We start from the raw sequence: 20,038 nt of genomic DNA, 5'->3' as shown, positions 1-20,038 counted from the left end.
AATATTATTATTCCTCTTTACCCTATTTACGATTGCTTTGTAGGTCGAGCGACAGCGACGATACGTTAATCTCATTTGTGATTAAGTGGGATTTTAATCAGTGTTAAGAACACACGAGCGCGTAACATAATACTCGTAAAATGTCATTCTTTTATTGGAACGCGAATAACAAGATTCGTCTCGCGATCCTATCTGAGTAAGGTATAAAAAGACGGCGGACGGGCGCGATGCTAAAAACATTACTGAATGAAATCCCGCTATAGGGTCCGGGCGGACCCCTCTTGATAGTACAGGGGTTAATTGACGATCAAATTGCAGCGAGGGCATCGCGTACAGAGCCGATGTACGGCGAGGAAGAAGAAGGGTTACCCCGTTACGGATGCGTGATCAAGATTTATTTGGCATATATTTTTAGCGCGACTCGGTGAGTGCCTTTCCTCGAGTGCCCTCGATACGAGAATTCTAATGATAGGTTTATAATGTTCCTCCCGGGAGAGGATCGCGGCACGGTGGTTTTTTTTTTTTTTTTTTTTTTTTGTACGACTAGAACAGAAACAACATCGTTAGAAATGTGCGTTTCTATCGCGCGATAAATAGATTATTCTTAGTTTCTTAATTCGATAGAAGAATGTGTTCTCATTCTTAACAGGGCAGAAAGTCGACGACGGTTTGCGAATGCTAATTGATATAAGATTTAATTGTTTGAGTAATACAAATCACATATTTTTTGTTAAAAATATAATTTTTATTTTCTTTATATTTATTTATGTTATATTTCTTCTACAATGGCGAGTTGGTGTTACTTTTTCTTTATCGTTGACAGCGAAAAAAAAAACTTTGATTATGTAATTTATTAATCTTATCTCTAAGAGTCTATGAATATATTTGAAGAGGCGAAATACTTCATTGCAATTTTATTAAAGAGATATATTAGATTTTAATATCTTTAGATTCTGATTAAAATAATCAATGTTATATTGTACTTATATATAAAGGTATATCTCTCTCTTATAATATATGATTCACAAATTGAATATATTTTCTACAGCGTTTGTGTTAAGACAGTTCAATAACGATGAGATTTTTGTAACATAATTTCCTTGTTAAATATACAGTATTTACGGAAACCCGATATCTTCTTCTCTCGCATGAATCGAGCTGTGATAATATTGACCTTGATATTCTTTTATCTTACGAACGTCTCACTATTCCTCGCTATTTTTGACCTTCAATTTATGCCTCATTGCATTTTCTTGTTTCTCCCTAAAAAGAGTATCATGTCCCCCTCATTATGTAATATTAAATATCAAATCTCTTAAATATGAAACATTATTATATTCAGGGTTGGGAAAGTTACTTTATAAAAGTAACTCGTTACCGTTACCGTTATTTTTTCTAAAAAGTAACTCGTTACCGTTACTCGTTACCAATTTTAAAAAGTAACTCGTTACCGTTACAGTTACTAAAAAGTAACGAGTCGTTACAATTTCCGTTACTTTTTTACAATACAAACTAATAAATTATTTTGCATAAGAAAAACTTTTAAAAAATTGTAAGCAAGATTTCATTCAAGGTTTATTACAAAATAAATGATTAAATTTTATCGAAATTCTTTATTAATTTTTAATAAAAATTGTTGCTCCATAGTATCATCATTTAAATGCCCTCTTTGTGGTGTTAATACAGAGCCACCGATGCTAAACATTCTTTCTACAGATGCACTGCTTGGTAGAGCTGTATTATATTTAATAAAAAGTTTTTTAAGTTTTGGATAGTCGTTTAACATTTCTATATTACAATTATTTGATGTTAAAAACCGTTGCAATTCTTCTTGTTCAGATTCATTTTGCACCGTTTTTTGCTCAAAAATGAAAAAATCATCGTGATCGTCAGATTTTCCAGCTTTTGAAGAATTTTCAGTTGATCGGATTCCCAATAAATCCTCCAAGTAATTTTCAGCACGTTTTCTTTTTTCTCCGGTTAACCAGTTTAACTTAAATTTTGGATGTAAACATGCTGCTATTATTAATTCTTTTGTTTCAAATATTGTAAGAAATCTAAAATCAAATATAGTAAATTAAGCGACATTGTTTGTTTTATTGAAATTAATACTTTTGAATCAATAGTTTAAAATAAAATAATATTTTTCAATTAAATCCTTATTTAAAATTAAATAACATATGTATTAATCAAATGAATAAGTTACCTTTTATTTCAACCTTGCTGAATAGCTTCAACTAATGAATGGCAATCTATAAGGTCAGATTTATTGAGATTTTCTAATTTTCGTTGCAAGGTACTTAGAACTGGTAGTAAATGAGAGCTCTGCTTTTCCGAAAAGATAAAGCTCTCATTGGATATCGCGCGTCGCGTCATCGCACTGGTCTGCAAGAGCCATAAGTTGATCAATCACATTCAAGCATTTTTATAACATAATAATAAGAATGCTAATTGGTGGATTTGCTTACGGCTTTACGGTTGAGATAAAAATTTTATCACGCACAATAGCAAGAATAATATCTTAAATAAATCAAAAAATTTGAAAAAAGTAACGATAAAAGTAACTGTTAAATTCGTTACTCGTTACCGAAAAATGTAACGAAGTTACTTTTTCCGTTACAAATAAAATTTGTAACGTCATTACCGTTACAGTTACTGAAAAAAAGTAACTGTAACGGTAACGGCGTTACAAGTAACGCGTTACTTCCCAACCCTGATTATATTATACAAATAATATATAAAATATACGTTTCGTCAACAGGATTTTATGAAATTACAAGAGGAAATTTTTACGAAATCATCTTTATCTTCTTATTTCTTCTCACACATATTAGCTTCTTGTTCATTTTTCTCGAGGAATATCGGTCGCGTGCAGCATTATTAGATTCAAACAGGTACTTCGAGTGAATTTCCGGAGAAATCTCGCCTCTTCGGGGACTCTTCCTCGCGCGAGACTACCGCATGAAATTTCGCCGCGTCGCGCATTCTTGCACACGATCGTCCGAAAATTCCGGATCTTCTTTTTTCCCCCGTTGAATTGCAATCACCGTTTCTGAAGTAAGGCCCGTGCGTATCTAGGACATCGCGTATCCGGCCGCAGGACGACGATGTCGCGCGAGCACTTATGAAAGCTCCTATCCAGCCAGTTTCCGATCAGTCAATAATAACGCGTATTCGCGGCAATGCCGTCGCCGTGAACCGGATTTTACGCCCGCAATTACTTACGAACTCGTCGGGGCTCCCGGCCCGAACGCAATATTACTCGGGCGTATTAGAGCCGATACTATATATAGACCTTCTGCAAATATATATGTACATATATATATATATATGCGCACGCGATCGAGCGAGCGAGATCGTTGCGTCTCGAGAAAGTTTTCCGATGCGGGAAAAGGAAACCATCGCGGCGCCGATGGAGAAACGATCTCTCATAGCTGCGCCGCAATTTCCCTCCTCTCCTCTCCAATACCAACTTGATAGTATCGAATTTGGTATGCACGCTCGGTATCAGTAGCTGTCATCTACATAGAGAAAAAGATGATTTCGTAAAAATTTCTTTAAATTTAATATATCTATTTGTTTGACTTATATTTGTTTCATTACAAAAACATAATTTTATACGAAACATTATTTTGTCGAATAAGAAATTTAATGCTTTCGTTGCATCAAACCATGTTGTTTGACGGAAAAATAACTATTATTTGGAATGGTATAATTTATTCGCTTACCGCTATGTGACGCGCTATACTTCACTATTCTTCAAGTTTCTGTCATAAGAGTATATGAATAAGGCCTGCAAAATGCGGCTAATAACATTTAACAACTATTTCTATCAGTTTCGTCTCTGATACGATCTCTATAGAAGAGAATTCAGACAATGAAACTGATTTTTGGAAAATCGGACAGTCTAATGTCCGATATTCATTTATTCGGATTGAAATTCCGAATAAGTAAAATTAAGTTTTTCTACATGCTATAGTCCCAAAATGCTTCAAAGATTTGATTAGAAAGATGCAGTAACGTGCCATTTAACTTTATCTAACTTGTTTTAAGATTTATTTAAATTGTTAAAAGCTATATAATGAATCTTTTAAATAAAAGAGGATTATTGTTTGAAAGAATAATACTGTATAATTGTTTAAGTTGAAGAAAAAATGAAATTCATTCAAAAAATATTTTATTTAAAATAAATAAATATATTACTTGAAAATTAAACAATCATATTTGTTACTTCAAACATTAGTATGGTTGGACCATTTCAAGCATTATATTTCTTCGGTTACAACAAAATTTATTAAATCCAAAGAAACTGTTCTCTCTGTGTAGTAACGATAATCGCTGTGCAACACTTTTACGTTCACTCTTTTAAATGGAATTGGTGTATCATCACTGGACAGCAATGAACAGTTGCTAATGATCTCATAACCAGTTATAAGTATATCACTGCAAAAATCAGTGAAATCTCATTGAAAGAATCAATTAGTGATAGTAATTGTTTCAATCAGTGATATTTAAAAAAATGTGTTTTACATTATAGTATTATATATGAAATAAATTTATTTAGTAATATATTTTGTTAAAGAAATGCCTGAATTTTTTTAGCAAGAGATATGAAAAGCATTATTACTGATTTTTTTAGCGAAATCTTACTGTCATTATCAGTGAAACATGAAAGGGAGAAGCAAAGTGTGTGATTTTACTGATGATTAATGATATTTTTACAATTTAAGAAACCACAATATACACTCCTCTAATATTCGCGATATGTATTTAATAATGAGTTTGATTGTGGAATTTAATAACGATCACGATTCACTCTCTCAGATGCTCTCTGGGTTAATAGAGTGCAATCCCAGATGAAGAAATCGAGATGTTAACAACTACGATCACAGTTAATAATTATTTTGCCCCTCTACACGCGGTGATATTAGGTATCTTATACGCTGTATATACAGGGTGCTCAAATGATAGCGACCGACTTTGTTCACGGATTCTTCGAATAATTTGAAGTCGATCGTTTCTTCATAAAAATCATCAAATATAAATAGATTCTAAGTAAAAGTAGAAGTCTCTGAAATAATTTTAGCTAATTAAATAAAAAAAATCACTTAAATAATAAAATGGACTTATCTTTAACAGCTGTCAAAGTATTTATATGGTAATTAATTTATTTGTGCGATTCCAATGGATTTTCTCCTAATCCTTACAAAATTCTTCAATTAAGCAGGACTATTTTTGCAAATTTTTTTTACACGCGTAAATTTACTCACACTAGACTATTAAATAAAATCAAGAATTTGGAAAAGGAATGCAACGTTAATTGTATGAAATGAAGAAAAATGTAAAAAGAATAGCCGAAGGAATCTTCTTTGCCAAAAAACATTGACTTTAATCGTAACGGGTATTGTTTCTGAATACCCCGTATATGGACGAGCAATGTTGAATACCTCACGTGCCTTCTTGAGCGGCGGCGCCGCGCATTTTCATTCCAAGACTGAGAAAGTTTCCGATTCCAGACATTCGTGAATCGAGAGAAGTTCGATGTCCGATTCTTTGCTGCTTTCGTCAGTGCAATTGTCTTTTTGTTTTAGTTAGCCGAGAATAATAGCGGGCGAACATTCTATGCAATGTTGCCCGTGTTACCCTCTATTGCTTTTATAAAAATATGTCAGAAAGAAAAGTTTCTTTGGATTTAATAAATTTTGTTGTAACCGAAGAAATATAATGCTTGAAATGGTCCAAACCATACTAATGTTTGAAGTAACAAATATGATTGTTTGATTTTCAAATAATATATTTATTTATTTTAAATAAAATATTTTTTGAATGAATTTCATTTTTTCTTCAACTTAAACAATTATACAGTATTATTCTTTCAAACAATAATCCTCTTTTATTTAAAAGATTCATTATATAGCTTTTAACAATTTAAATAAATCTTAAAACAAGTTAGATAAAGTTAAATCGCACGTTACTGCATCTTTCTAATCAAATCTTTGAAGCATTTTGGGACTATAGCATGTAGAAAAACTTAATTTTACTTATTCGGAATTTCTATCCGAATAAATGAATATCGGACATTAGACTGTCCGATTTTCCAAAAATCAGTTTCATTGTCTGAATTCTCTTCTATAGAGATCGTATCAGAGACGAAACTGATAGAAATAGTTGTTAAATGTTATTAGCCGCATTTTGCAGGCCTTATTCATATACTCTTATGACAGAAACTTGAAGAATAGTGAAGTATAGCGCGTCACATAGCGGTAAGCGAATAAATTATACCATTCCAAATAATAGTTATTTTTCTGTCAAACAACATGGTTTGATGCAACGAAAGCATTAAATTTCTTATTCGACAAAATAATGTTTCGTATAAAATTATGTTTTTGTAATGAAACAAATATAAGTTAAACAAATAGATATATTAAATGTAAAGAAACCTTTTTCTCTGTGTGTGTATAATTGCCGCTAGAATAAGAAACGAGAAAACAATTCTTCTAGTCCAATGCTCGCGCGTTAAGTGCGTATTCTCAATTATATAAACAAAGAAAAGCAAAGAAAGTGTGTAATCGCGGAGAGAGAAGTGCAATATGTCCTTCTATTAGATGTACAACTTTGCTTCCGCCGTTTTTTTCCCGAAATTCGAGACTTTATTGTAAAAAACTGGTTATACATTTATGATTCAAAGTATTGTCCACTCCCAATGATCGTGCCAATTCTTTTTGACTTTGACTCGAGTCTTCATTAAGTAATGCCTCCAATTCTGCATCTTCGAAAACCTTCTCTCTTCCACCGCTATGCCGGTCTTCGACGTGAAAATCACCGTTCTTGAAGCGTTGAAACCACTCACGACACGTTCTTTCACTAATAGCGGCTTCACCATAAGTATTCGAGAGCATTCGATGAGCCTCAGCCGCAGATTTCTTCATATTGAAGCAGACAATTAAAACCTCCCGCAAATGACGAGAATTTGGCTCGTAAACTGACGTTTTCAATCGAGAATAACTTTATGATGCCGACACAAATCGACTAATGTTTCTATGGGGTTATGTTGACAGATGCCCAAGTTTATCGCATGACGTCTATGATCTATTTATTTCGACCACTACTTACCGCTAAAGCCATCTATAGGAAAACGGCGGAAGCAAAGTTGTACACCTAATACTTGACGCAATTACGACGCATTGCATTCCGCGAACGCGGATAAAACGTGATAAAAGCGCGCGGTTTCTTCATTCCTCCTGGCTGCTGCGCCGCACGTTACTTGTCGTCGGTTTAAATATAATTCCTTATCGAAGCCGGTGAAAGGTACATACAAGAAGGTATCGGAATTAAGAGTGCTACGCACTCGATGCATCGATCTCTCGGGTTAAGAACTTCCTCGCAAGTAGAAAATTAATAATTTAAAGTGGAGTGATAAATTTATTTGAACGAAATCAAGCGACAATTTCACGTCAATTTATTTATCAACGATTTAAGTTTCCAAATACAGAATAATACAATGAAAGTATATTGTGTGATATGCGGTAAGCATTTTTTTTTGCATACGCATATACGCAGACTCAAAAATATATTTATAAGATTGGAATAAGTTGGCGTGTAAAACGCAAAATACTTGAATCGAGTCGCGGGCTTTATTTCGCAATTTTCCGTCACATATAAGAATCGACCAGCTCGAGTAAAGGCAAATTTCTTTGGCCTTGAGTAGCCTATCCGTACTGAAGGAGAGGAGGCGTGTTTCTTTTATGGCATTATGCGTGTCCTCGACAGCATAAGAGCGTCAAATATTCGCGGTGCAGGAATTCGCGTGCCGCGTACGGTTCATCGGAAAATCCCGCATGTGTATGCACGATGTACGCACATACCGGCGCCGCTAAATATAACAGTACGTTTGTGTAACGTAATTAATGCCGCGTCGGACCGAACGGACAGAAACACGCGCCGCTTACGAATTGTTGCATTAACCCTTCGACTGCTAATTAGCGAATACCGTATACAAGTCCGACATTTCCTCGTACGCACATATCTCGGAAATATTCCGTAAGGTATGCAATAATTTAATCATAATCATAATTAAATTGCAATAAGCGAGATGTATACGCAGAGTATTGCATGTATGATAATTTTATGCAAGATCGCTGATTTATATTGCATTTTATTCAGTAAGATTTTCCTTTATTTTCGAATGTTTCCGAAAAAAAATTTCTTCTCTTTTTAAAAATTAAGATCTATTTGTGATAAGAAATTGTTTCTAGGAGTGATAATATTTTCGAAGTTACTTGCTGTATCCCATAACAATCCAATGACATTTTAACGAAGATTTACATTATCCCTTCCTCTTTTCGGAAACATTTTTTAAATAACTTTTCGAAACGTGTCTAAAGAGAGAAGAAATGTAGCTTATCATTCTCTCCTTTACAACCGAATTCACAACTTAGCGCATAAGCGTCCACGTCATCGCTGTAATCACTCCCGCCCCTCCCCCTACCCGGCTAATCTGCCACTCTCGACTATTCTCGCGCGCTGAAAATCCCGTTAGCCCCCCCTTGGAACCCGCACGATTATTAGCGCGCTTTAGACACGCAGGTATGGTATTTCGATGATTCATAATTCGCGGTTGAATCAGTCTGCCCCCCATCTCGCTGGGGACTCGGGCATCCTAATGCCCCCTCAGGCTCTCCCATGGTTATTCACTTCCCTTCTCGGTGGTTCAAATTCCTCTTTCCAGCGCAAGGAGAGCTAGAGAGAGCCTTTTATCGGCGCGTGACGCGCACGCTGTGCAGCAGCAGCAGCAGCAGCAGCGGCGACTAGAGTATCTCGGTGAGTCATTCACACAGTGACTGGGCTCGTTGTAATTCATTGCGACGATCGAAACCCCTCCACCCGCGCGTACGTTCTACGGTGGCGTTCACACTGACAAGGGAGTCGCGATTTATACGCGTACAATGGCACCTTTCTTATCGACGACTAACACTAACGTTCTTCTAGTGATTAAAGAAAGAGCGTTATCCGATATAAGAAGATAATCCTCGAAAAAGTATAAATATCTGGTACGTACTTTCGTTCGAAAAGTCGACGAGGAGATAAACTCAATCTCTTGAGATGGAAGCAAGTAAGATTTATGAAAATACGGATCTTTTTTTTTTTTTTTTTTTTTTGACGGTATCTCTGATCGAAAGGATTGAGAGAATTATGAGTCTTAAAATGCATTTGTAAACTTGAAATTTCCAATAAATCACTGCAGAAAGAAAAAGAAGAGAAGATTATCTTCCTTTTCTCTCGTCAATCGTCAAAGTTCGGCACTTGATAAGAGGATTTTAAAGGATAAAAGAGAATGAGAAGAAGTTAATCCTACATTGGATATATATATAATTTTGACGTGTTTATGATTTACAGATTTTATAGCCAAATTAGCTTTTACATTTCAGGGGAAACATCATCAGTCAGTTTTAAAAGCTTATTATTACAGAAAACTGATTATTTAATAAAAAGATAAATTTTGTTTTATTTTAATTTACGCCATTATATTTGTATTATGATAAGATAAAATCTGTCTTCTATCTAGCATCTGATTATATTGCCTCGTAACATCTTGCACATACGCAACAAGATTGAGTTATCGCTAAAAAATCAGCGGCAGATTAATTTGCAGATATCTTTGAGAGCTATCGAAAATGTTTGGTCGATGATGTTTTGTCATATATGTGCATCGATTCGCGATATATTTGTATAATGCCTTAATACTCGAATGATTAATCATGATTGACATAACTGTAATTGCAAACGTATTACGCAATTGTCATTTGATTTAACTCCAATCTCCATATTACGCGGAATCTCTGAATGGATCTTTTCCGCCTTATGCATTTAGTCGCATAGATAATCGAGATTCATTACTATAAGTAGGCTACTATAAGCGAACGCCAGAGATAAGCTGCATAGATTTGCAGAGAAACTTTACTCGTACAATCAATATACAGTATATACAGGGTATCCCCAATTTAAATGGCAAAACTTCAAGAGCGTGTAGGGGACCGAAAAGATAAGACAGAAAGAAGTCTTTTAGAGGTTTGCTCGTTTTTGCTCCATTTTGAAGAAAATCACAAAAAAGGAAACAAAACGAGTTTTCGTTTTTTTTTTTTTTTTTTTTTTACTTATTTATTTACATTTTATTTATGTTATCATCTATTTCCTGAAGTTTTGTCATTTAAATTGGGAACACCCTGTACATAACACATGTATTGTATTGTAATATTTGATTTATATAATTTTTATGTAATCTATATTTTATATAATTTTTTCTATACATAATAATTTATTTTCACAAATTTTCAAAAAACACTTCTCAATGGAAAAACTTTTTTTTATTTCTTCCCACATAGTAATAAATAGAATAAAATAGATACTCCACATATTGGGGGAAGGGGAGTGGAGGGGGGGGGAGAAATCCCCATCATTACACACCGGTATACACCATACTTCTAATTCCCGAATCGAAATGCCACGTGTCAATGTTCGTCCTACGACATAAAACGCCAGATAAGAATGCTCGCTTATCGCGACTCGACGCATCAGCTCGACATTGCCGGTGTGAACGTCGACTTAACGACCGCTCCGCTCTCGGCACTCTCCATCCGAGCCATCCGAGTGGCACGCTCGCTCCGTTTAGCTCCGTTCCCATCCACGGACGCTAGTATCTACCTGTTGCTCGAGCGACGAAGGCTGCACGCCTATAATACGGGGGCCCGTCTACCTGGCTGGGTACCGAGACTTACTCGAGTGGCGACACGACGTCGCGCACGCATTTTTCTCTCCTCCTGCACAGCGGGATATTTTTCGTCGATGAATAGATCCAAGTTACGAAGATACCAACTCCACGAGTCGATCGGAGCAACGGACGAACGACAAAAAGCAACAGCTGCTGTCCGTTATCTTCCTTTATCATACACGTGATGTGCGTATAATGTTTCTTTCTATTCTGCGTCGTCGTACGCGGATGATTAAAATTCCTTTATTACGCGTCGATAATGATCTCGGCGCATTTATAAAGCATTTACATCGCTCGTTTCAAAGTTTGGTCCTCGACACAGTGATTCGACATACTTCTTACGGTGATTTGGTCTCAAAATATTTGGTAGTTCTCTTATCCGTTTGACGATTAGTTCTTCTTCTTCTTCTTCTTCTTCTTCTTTTTTTTTTTTTTTTTTTTTTTTTTTTTTTTTTTTTTTTTTTTTACCAGATACTTATATTACGAGGACGATTTAAACCTGCTTTAAATACTCTTCGTTTTGCAAAAGTGCAGTGGAATCAGTGTCACTGTGCAATTTACCATGTCACGTGGTCGTGACACTATTATTACGAGGAAACGGATTTTCTCGAAGAGTGACTACTTTATCCGGTTGCGCGATAATTAGCGGAAATGAATGAGATGAGCGGTGATCGTTTCGAATAATCGTTGCCGGTGGTCGACACGGAAAAACGAACAAATTGTTCGAGCCAGATCGTACGTGATATACCGAGTGGCGAAGGGATAAGAACGCCAGCGATATCATCCGGAGGATGAAAGACACCGTAAGTCGCCTAAGTCATTGTCGACATTATTGTCCGTAAACTCCTGCCCGTGTAAAATATTAAGTTGAGTGTGTCGAATGATTGAGACTACAACTGGGACACGCACGCGGTTAAAATACACGGCTTCTAATTCCGAGAAAATGGCAATTATCCGGACAGTTTCGACGACGAAACGTTCAATTTCGTAAAACCGATGTGTGTGGCTTGTGTAATTATTATCGAATGTCGGCATTCGAAATCTTTTGTGTATTCTAGGAGAAACGTGCCTTGAGAACCTTCTGGAGCCTCTCGTCGGGGTTTTTAAAAAGAAAAGAATACATGACACTTGCATTTCAATGCCATTGTTCGCCAGGATATTTCATTCATCAATTTCTTGTTCGTTTTACGATGTCTTTTAAATATAATCTACTCGCTTTTAAAATATTATTCATAAATATTTCCACTTTATTAGAAAAGGTTTACCTGAGTGCCAGGAATGTGAAATATTTTGGATAATCTTTGTGAGTTTTTACAACAGCTTGACCTTGTACATTGCCCGGAGATCAGTCATCGAAGATAAACTTTCGATACACCTGACAAAAGATAATCGATCGTAGACGAACGCACAAATATTTGTCGATTTATACGCTTGTGTTCTATAAATCATTCCTAACGACAGGTCTAATCTTAAAACGATTTTTATTCGGACGATTTTATCATATTCATTACGAGAAACCAAATTCGAATATATTATACACATAATTAATTTGTTGCTAATGCTCTCTCTAATTTATTACCAATAAATATAATTTATATGTATTTTTTATTATTTTTATTTTTTATTTACATATATATTTTATTTATATAATTTATTATATATATATATATAGGGTGTCCCCAATTTAAATGGCAAAACTTCAAGAGCGTGTAGTGTAGAGGACCGAAAAACTAAGACAAGAAGCTCTTTAGAGGTTTGCTCGTTTTTGCTCCATTTTAAGAAAATCGCAAATATTCAATCTCTCAGTGTCAGTTGCTCTCTCGAGTCGATTGGCACCGAATAAACTTTCTGCTTCAAGGTTCCTTACATATGTAAACACTTGATGTTATCCTTTACGGCGCCAATCGATTCAAGAGAGCGATTAAGAGACCGAATCGTAGATGCAGTGCACCAAATATCACTAGAACAATGTCTAGTTGGAATTAATGAGGTCGGTGCTAGATGTAATGCTTGCATTGCTGCAAGGGGGCAACATTTTGAACAATATCTGCATTAAATAGATGATAACATAAATAAAATGTAAATAAATAAATAAAAAAAAAACGAAAACTCGTTTTGTTTCTTTTTTTGTGATTTTCTCCAAAATGGAACAAAAACGAGCAAACCTCTAAAGGACTTTCTGTCTTAGCTTTTCGGTCCCCTACACGCTCCTGAAGTTTTGCCATTTAAATTGAAGATACCCTGTATATATAGACATTGTTTAAGGTTTGTTGAAATTAGAGTAATAAATTAGCACAAATAATAAATCAAGGAAATTATAAATTACTCACTACATGTCGTCATTCGATGCCTCATTGGATTTCTTCTCTCTTGCCTGTCCTTTACTGCTTCATCGTGACATTCGTACTCGCACTCACTCCCGAAAACACAATTAATTGTGATCGTGCGCATATTAATCACCAGAACCCGGCGCGGCATTTTACTTATAACATTCCTGCCACAATAATGGCGAAAATTAATTATTTGCTCTGATAATCTTTAATTGTTTGTAGGGAATGATAGGTTTGGTATCTCTTAATATTCCCGATCGTACTTTGAGAAATAATATGACACAGACACACACACACACGGAGCACCTTACGACACTACCTTCTCGCTCGAGTCTCACTGTGCGAATGATAATAAAGCCACCGTATGTAAACAATAACGCTGTAAACAATATTTGGCGATATAATATGTTATTGTTATTAAACGCGATCGCTATGTTATCATTCGCACGGCGAGTTAGGGTGATAGTTAGGTAACAATGTAGGTCATTTTATCCTCGTTTAATGAAAGCAGGGAAACCGTAATAAATTGTGCTCCTTAATATCTCATTTCGGTAACCGAATGATTGCATACACGTTACAATTTCGTTCTCTATTGAAAAATATCGATATTAGTTAATTAACGCGAATATAATGTAGGGAATAATATATGCAAAGAACGTAAGTATATACAATAAAATGCACCTACTGTAAAATGTAGAAAATAATTATGATAAGGGTACATGGGGTAATTATTTACTAAAACGGACCCAGCTCCAATCACGTTGACCTTGATATATGTTGTCAAGGACATAATCCTGAGTAACTTTTCCTTATAACTCAATCGGCGGTCATTGTTTATTAAAAAGTTATTAACAAATAAAGTTTGGAAAATAAAATATTAATTTTTACATAAGTTTGTAATTTCCACGCAAGAAACGAAGGTCCATCTGCATCAGAACCCTGATTTAAATGTGAAACAAGGTCTTTACATAATTAATATAATATTAGAAAAAATCAGTACACATAGGAATCAAAAATTTCATTTATTCTACAGTTGCAAATGTACTGTTTTCATCTAAGGGATACAATGTTGCCATTATTTCAAAAAATTTACGTATTCGTTCACAATATTGATATTTACGTTTAAATATAAACTCAGCCAAATAATGTATGTAATGATAATCACGAGTTCCATATTTTGGTATTCCACTCCCCCCTTAACCCAAATCAAATTTTAGTTTTAAATCAGAAATAGGTTTGGATTAGGTTATATCTTCCGGAAGTGGAGTCCCCCCGCAGGGGGGACGGAACCCACTACATCCACACATACACTTTCCCATTCACACAACAATTCTGGGCTGAACCTCGTTTTGCATTGTAAAGTATATGCATGGATACAGCGGGTTCCGCCCCCCCTGCGGGGGGGCTCCACTTCCGGAAGATATAACCTAACCCAAACCTATTTCTTATTTAAAACAAAAATTTGGTGTGGATTACGTCGTATAACTTAAACCAAATTTTTGTTTCGAATCCAATTTAAACTTTAAATATCTCAAAAATTATAAGAGACCGCCGATTAAGTTATGAGAAAAAGTTATTCAGGATTAAGTCCTTGACAACATATATCAAGGTCAACGTGATTGGAGTTGGGTCCGTTATAGTAAATAATTACCAAAAATATTGTCACAAACGATATTTCAATACATCTTGCTTGATAAAAATTTGTTTAAAAAAAATTGCGATAAATTAATTTAATACATCTTTAATCTGAATAGCTGATAAGAACGTTGTTAGTATACGGAGATGAAATGTGAACTAATGTTCCAATCGAGCAGTTATTCCAATTTTCTATGGAATCATCAATTTAATTGAATCTCGCGATTCTTATCTAACAATACAATGTTTGCGCATGTTTTGTCTGATACTCGTTATCACAGATCAAATATTAGCAGGGCAACGCTGTTAGTTTTGTCTCATTTGCTATATTTGCGTCAATTATCTCATTGTAGCGCGATATTGCACAAGATCGCATCGGTACGATCGCGGAATGGAAACGAGAACAGTGAATATGTATGATATATAGAATATAGAAATCATATCTTTCGAAACTAATATTTATTTTCCAAATTCTTATTTTGCATTTTAATACCGAGATATATATTTCCCGCTTTCTCCATACTAATATATAAAAATATCTGCTTTTTTATTGTTTTAATATTAACTCCTTCTAAGTATGTAAGATATATTAATAACTAAAATATATATTTTTTTAAGATACACGATAAATAAATTTTGTACTGTTTTATGCTTTTGCATTTTCCGATTTATTGTTAGTTAGAACTATCCTCAAAAACGATTGATCTCAGCATAAATAAACTCATCCATCTAATTATCGAGAGACTATTTTTTTTTTTTTTCATTATTTCATTTTATTCCAATTTTAGAAATTAAATATCCTTTCTCTCCTTAAATCGATTCTCAGCTTCGTAAATTTTTGTTCAATTAAAAAAATAAGTTTTACTTCGTCGCACATAAAAAAATATCCGTCATTCTCACACGTGACATGCATTTTCATCGCGGCAATATTATTTTTGGCAGTCGCTTCGTAACCTTCGTAACAGTGATGTCTTTTTATCCTGGATGTGCGCTTCGGAATGCACCACCCGGAGTGCTTAGCGCATTTCCGGGTGCACCTCCGGGAACAGATAAGAGTCATAAAGAGGGGGGGGGGGAACACCCTGAAATTCCGGGGTGCAGCGGCCGCGACACGCGCGGTCCTTGCACTTGTCGCCGCAGCTACGTGAGCCGCATACACGCGCGCGCGCGCGTGTGTGTGTTGTGTGTGTGCGCGCGCGCGCGCAGGCTCTTCTCCTTTTCTATTCGTGCTCGCGACGAGATTTTCCAGCGCGAAACTGCGCGTGATCGGTTTCCAGAACGATGGAATTGCCGGGAGTCGCACCGGACAGTGCAACTGTTCGCCTTCTTCCCCGTGCTTTCTCGAACTTTGGATATCAGCCAGTTAACGGTAGCCACCGCCGTCTTTAGCCTCCGGCGAGGCTGCACGGAAACGTTTCTTATAATCTTCCTTTAATACGCCTTGAAAGAAGGGCATTCAATATTATCGCCACGCTCTATCGCGTGTAATTCTAGAATTTATATAGATTTAATTGTATTTCCGTCATACGAGAAAAATGAAAAATCGTTGGAAAAGGAATCCATTCGTGATAAACAAAAACAAGCGTAAAAAGAAATTTTAGAGCTCGATATCCCATCTTTTTTTCAAAAGACATCTTGTTTTAACGTGTGCTCTCGCCCATGTATTCTTTTCTTTGTTTTTATTTATTTTATCGCGATAGAATCAGGTTGTATTGATTAATAACTGGATATTCCTTACAAACGAAATTATTGTATTAGGTGTACAAATAAATTTCCGCCATTTGACAAAAGTTGGCGCCACCAGTAAGTTATGGTTAAAATTGTCAGATGTAAAACGTCCTTATCGTAAGATTGGACATCAGTCAATAACATAACCTTAAAATATTAGTGATTTTTTATCAGTATAATATATTCTTTTGTGTGCGAAAATGTCGAGTTTTGAGCCGAATAAGCGTCATTTGCGGGAACTTTTGATTTACTTCTTCAATTTGAAGAAATCTCCAGCTGAGGCGTATCGATTGCTTGTAGAAGCATATGGTGAGGCTGCCTTAAGTGAGAGAAGTTGTCGTGAGTGGTTTCAAAAGTTTAAGAACGGTGAATTTGACATCGAAGACAAAGAACGTAGCGGAAGGCCGAAAGTGTATGAAGACGCGGAATTGGAAGCATTATTGGATCAAGATTCGTGCCAAACGCAAGAAGAACTTGCACTTACATTGGGAGTGACTCAAAACATTAAGTTCCGTTCTTTCACAATAAATGCCCAATTTTTGATAAAAAAACGGCGGAAACTTATTTGTACACCTAATATAAAAAGTAGAAATGAAAAGTATTAGCTAAATCATTCTCGACGAGTCATAGCTAAAGCCGATTCTCGAACGGACAGGAAATCGTTAGAGTTAATTGACCGGAGATGTCGCCGGTGCAATTGACCCTAATTCGTCGCAAGGTATCATTCCGGGGTATTGCCGTGTAACGTAAAAATATTATCGACTCCTCCGTGAATTGTGCCCCTCTCCCTTGCCCGGCCCTCTCGCTAGAAATGTTCCCTCCCCCGCGTTATTCTCTCTCATCCACGATGCAGATTTTATGCGACCGGTTTCGTCGTAGCGCCGAAGAGACGTCGAATGCAAAGCGCAGCACGTCCACGCCTATGCGGAATCATGATTCATAGAAACGTGTCGGCATGCAGTCGCACGCTTGAGGGCACTTGAAAATTTTCTCAGCGCCCGTTGCTTTTCATCTCATTGAATCCTTTCTTTCCCGCTTCTGTTTAACCAGTGTTACACGTGCCTCTATACACACATACATCGCGCACTTGAAACATATAGTGAAAATCACGCATATTTTTAAAGAGCCAAACTTTGAGAAGCAAATACGGACCGGAGAGAGAGAGAGAGAGAGAGAGAGAATAAAGAGATAAAAAGAATTAAATAAATTTATCTTTAAGAGTCTTAATTCGATAATCATCCATAAAAAATATGAAATATTAAAAACGAAAGAAATTAAGAATTTAAAAATAAATTTTTTGACAAATTTTCTGTTAAAATCAATTATAAATAAGTTCCATTACTATTTTGTATATAATGTAGAGAGAGGTGTCTTCTTCAATGAGTCTACGTGTCAATGAACGCGATATGCGCAAATACGTGCGTAGTATCAGAGTTCTGTCAATGAACGAATCGAGGTGTCTTCTCCTTCGGCTCCCTCCTTGCGAAGGCTATTTTCGTAGCCCTCGTGTGAGGTGCCAGAGAGTAAGAGATTGTAACGTTGTGGTATCGAGAATGAGCACACTTTTTTCCATCATTAAATCCTTTAACGTGATCGAGAATTTATAAAAGCATGCACGTATAATTTTATTCATCTTCGAAATGATTCTTCTTTTACTAAAGTCTATAAATGTTAAATTTTTACGAGATTCTTGCGAGATTTTGAACCGTATTCTCTTAAATAAGAATATTACAATTTCATATTAAATTCTTTCTCTTTTGATAAATGCTTTTTTATTTTTTACAAGAGAATACAATAATTTTATTTTTTTATTTTTTTTTTTCCCCCATTCGAAAGCCGAAAAATTTAAAAGAATATGCAAACAAATTTTTGTTTACAAATTTTATATATTGTAAAGATTCTCTCTCTCTCTCTCTCTTTTTATGTTTTTATAAATTTTTTTTTTAATTCTTTCTGATTTTTTTTTTTTTTTTTTTTTTCCATTTTTGACATGATCATTTCCGAAGCGTTCTCTATTTTTGGTCGGCCTTTCCGGGAGAATCCGAACATGACTGCGATACATTTTAAGAACGAAAACTAACGCGTTGAAACCCCAGAACTGGGAGCTCTAGTACACATAGTAACTCGAAGATCAAAGAGTCATTCGTAAGCCCTTAAATCTCTTCACGCCGGAAAGACATAAATAAAATTCCGTTATTTTTCCCATGGGAAAATTCGTTCCGCGTCAGTGTGTCAAATGTATCGCGAGTGTGTTTATTGAAACTGAAACGTTCTTTTTTCAAAACAAGGGGCACACGGTGTGTTTCGCAAGACTTCGAAGATTAGTATAGCGCGTATTGTCCTAAATTCATCTCTTTTCTCGTTCGATCGAATATTAAACATTTTTTCATATTGAATTTTTTGAGCGACAAGATAGCAATTAATTATTCAATTGACACTCTTCTTTCCTGTTTGCAAAATTACACCGAGTTCTAGACGAGGCGGCTTAAATCGCATGAAAGTCTGTGCCCTATGTTCCTATTATTAGAGGAAGTTCCAGCCAAGAGTGCACACACAAGTCGCAGGCAAGTCGGGAGACCGAGATAATATTGCGACGAGTGAATCCGAGGGAGAGACACGGAGAATCGAGGACGCGCTCGGAATCAGATCGCGTTCGCAAATTATATGTCGTATCGGGAAGAGAATTCTACGGATATATGTGTGCGTGTACATTTATATATGTGCGTGTATTATCATAGAAAAATCAATCAACGACGCGTGCGAATCTACGATGTTGACGTCAAGGAAATCGGAAATCCTACCCGTTCCGCTCGTTTGTTTACACACAATCGGCGACATCCGCGTATGAGTCGCGAGATGCAACCGCGCCGCGACGATTGTAAACAGGGTGTTCAAATTCATCCCTTTTCTTTTTAATAATAATCTTTTTTTTTTTAACTTCAGCTTAACGCCAAGAAGTGGACTTGGTTTACACAATACTTATAATTCACATACCTTTCTCATTCTCTCATACATATCCTTATAACTACCTTATCTTCCTATTTTTTCTTATAACCTTCTCCTTCTCCTTCCAAATTTTCCTTAATAACCTTCCTTTCGCATCATCTAACACATCGTTCCACAATTTTTCCTCTACTTCATTCTCATCCTTACCTATTTCTATAAACCAACTTTTAGTTACATCACAATCTTTAAAATAATAACTTATACAATCTTCGCCTATACCGCAAAATACACAGGCATACGCTTCCTCCCCTAACCAATATTTATTTCTATCCTCCATGTTTCCGCACCTTAACCTTAATAAAGCCCTTACGCTGTCGCCTAAATTTCCTATATCCACATTTCCTTCCCTTAAATACATTGGCCCTTCCAACCTTATTTTCAAATCCTTGTATTTCTTATTATATCTAACTTCCCTAATTTTATTATCTTCTAATTGTCTCTGCATTTCCCTGTCCCTATTTCTCAACTCCTCTCTAATATCAATTCCTTCCTCTCTTAAAATTTCTAATGCTTCGATACCCCACCCATTTCTATTATAATATTTTTCTCTCTCCCTACTATACATATCCCC

At 35.7% G+C, this 20,038-nt stretch overlaps 1 protein-coding gene across 5 annotated transcripts in view; it reads left to right on the top strand.

Moving 5' to 3' along the window:
* The window catches only part of Gefmeso (Guanine nucleotide exchange factor in mesoderm), a 56,350-nt gene that overhangs the window by 27,308 nt on the left and 9,004 nt on the right, over window positions 1–20,038 (top strand). Inside the window, exon 1 of one of the 5 annotated variants that reach the window (XM_070315661.1) lies at window positions 10,501–10,954. The exons of 2 other annotated variants lie outside the window; for them this stretch is intronic. The gene's annotated coding sequence lies outside the window, so the exon portion shown is untranslated. Of the gene's footprint in view, window positions 1–10,500; window positions 10,955–11,242; window positions 11,572–17,076; window positions 17,180–20,038 lie in introns of those variants that run through there. 2 more of the 5 variants (XM_070315660.1, XM_070315664.1) reach the window with 2 other exon arrangements.

Source organism: Polyergus mexicanus, unplaced genomic scaffold, assembly GCF_030449975.1.
Source record: "Polyergus mexicanus isolate NDT 795.1 unplaced genomic scaffold, iyPolMexi1.0 SCAF_2, whole genome shotgun sequence".
NCBI classification, from domain to species: Eukaryota; Metazoa; Arthropoda; class Insecta; order Hymenoptera; family Formicidae; genus Polyergus; species Polyergus mexicanus.
Note: the sequence above shows the minus strand (reverse complement) of the source record. Positions and strands in the feature narration are given on the sequence as shown.